The sequence below is a fragment of the Echinops telfairi genome, unplaced genomic scaffold (assembly GCF_000313985.2).
Source record: "Echinops telfairi isolate 266 unplaced genomic scaffold, ASM31398v2 ScPeMD7_443;HRSCAF=831, whole genome shotgun sequence".
Lineage (NCBI taxonomy): Eukaryota > Metazoa > Chordata > Mammalia > Afrosoricida > Tenrecidae > Echinops > Echinops telfairi.
The window spans coordinates 11,232,383-11,234,572 of NW_022104341.1; positions in this window are offsets into that span (position 1 = coordinate 11,232,383).

The window sequence follows — 2,190 nt, forward strand, 5'->3', positions numbered from 1 at the left end:
TGCCATGAACTGCTAACAATGCAAACAAATCTGACTTGGAAGAAGTACAGCCAGAGTTCTCCTTAGAGGAGACTTAGTCTTGCATGCATCTCACATGTTGTCAGGAGAGACCAGTCTTTAGGGAAGGGCATCGTGTTTGGTGAATTAGAAGGTCAGTGAAGGAGACATGGACTGACAGCCTGGCTGCAAAACGTTGTCAAGAATAGAAAGGATTGTGAGGAGGGTGCAGTGTTTTGTTCTGTTGGACCTAAGGTTGGCCCCAACTCGATGGCCCCTAACACAGTTTATCAATACCCACTTTTCACATTAACATTTTATTGTGATTGAGGTTACAGAGCAGATCATCAAGGTTACATTTAATAAATCATACTTTGTGTTTTAGTGCATGCATTGCAATCCCCCTGAATGCAATCCAATAGCACATTTGTTTCCTGTTTCTTTTCTTCCTTCTTTCCTAATCCTTCTGAACTTTGTCCTTGAATAAATGCCAACTTTTTTTTTTAACCTCAATGGTGGACTATTCTAAGGTAGGTGTAACTCACCAGTGTTATTGTTTCCCTCACAGACTGGTCTATTGCTTGGCTAAATGCTGTATAACAATGGTGAACTTCATATTCACACCTGAAGGATGATAAAGGCCATAGTTCAAGATACCATCAGCATCTAGTGGGATCATCTTGTCTCGTCTCAAGATCATGGAGACTGATGTTCAGGTTGTGCTTTAGTCTATTGGACTACTTGTTTCCAGTGTTTTCTATTTTCCACGTTCATAACTTCTCCACACAGGAAAGGATACCAAGAGTTGTACATTCAAACTCACTGCCATCAAAGCGATGTTGGTTCATATTGACCCTATAAGACAGGGTAGAACTGTCCCTGTCAGTTTGTGAGACTGTAACTCTTTATAGGAGTAGCCTCCAGAATATATTATATTTAATAAGTAGAGACTATATATTTTCTCCTAGGCGAAAACAACTTATGATTATCTATAGGTGAGGATTTTATACCTTAGTGTAGTGTAATAGTCGCTTAAATGAAATGTATTGAAATTTCTCTTTATCTTTTAGGCAATTGTTCTTAAGATTCACCCTTCATTTGTTTTCACAAAAGCTAGGTGATTTTTGTTGAGCCAGCTTCTAAAATCTACTTATTTTACTAACTCAAAGGGAAGCCCAAGCAGCTTCCTTTAACCTATAATTTGAGTGTTTTGCATCTAATTGGTTGCAGTTGAGTAAATATGTGTTTGTCCTACAGTGTTAAATACATCAGTAGCAGTGTTTATCTATTTAAGTCTGATTAACTTGTGAAAAATTCATCAAGTGTCCTGAGAGCTGCACAGCTTGTTTTCAAAGTACGTATAAAGTTTTGAAGAATAAAATCAGTTTGAAATGTAGGCAGCCCACAAAGACACTGACACAGCAAGGGCAGAAGATCAAACAGGAACAGAGCAGGCATGGTCACCTGGCAGGCGCCGGTGTCTGACTACACTCCAAGGGGTGGAAAGAACAAGCAGACATGAAATATAGAAAAAGAATAGAGACAGGATTCTCAAGGTGGGGAAATGAAAGACCATTTGACATTCAAAAAATGATTTTTAAATTTTATTTTACATTCTTTGACACACAGTCAATACATTCTCTTTGGTTAGTTGAATGGAACTGTCTTCATACTCCTGTGGAAAGCAAGGAAAGAAAAGAAGCACTTCCAGCTAAATGACAGAAAGTTCCTGTTCAGTGGTCCTCAAATGTCCAGAGCATAAAAGAAAATGTTGGTAAATTATATAGGCAAACAAATTTGGAATTTTAGTCTATATATTTTTTTAAATTAGAAGTATTTCATATATTAATTTAAAGTCAAATGTCATATATTAATTGAGTCTGTTTTATGTTCTAAATAACTGCTGCACATAACATTTTGGGTTTTAGTTTTTATAAATTTATTGTATTTTTTATTAACCAATAGTTATCAAATAAAGAATTTCAAGTTATGGTTTTATATATATTTTTTTAAATTCTAACCCACAAGTCATCTATATGGCATGACATTTAATCATTTTAAACTCCAAATGTACAAAACTAAATATGGTCACCCTAAGGAAAACCCTTCATCAGTAAAAACACAATTATTAATAATGATATATACTCAAATGTTTAAATACACAATAATACTTAACAAACACTCAATTATTAG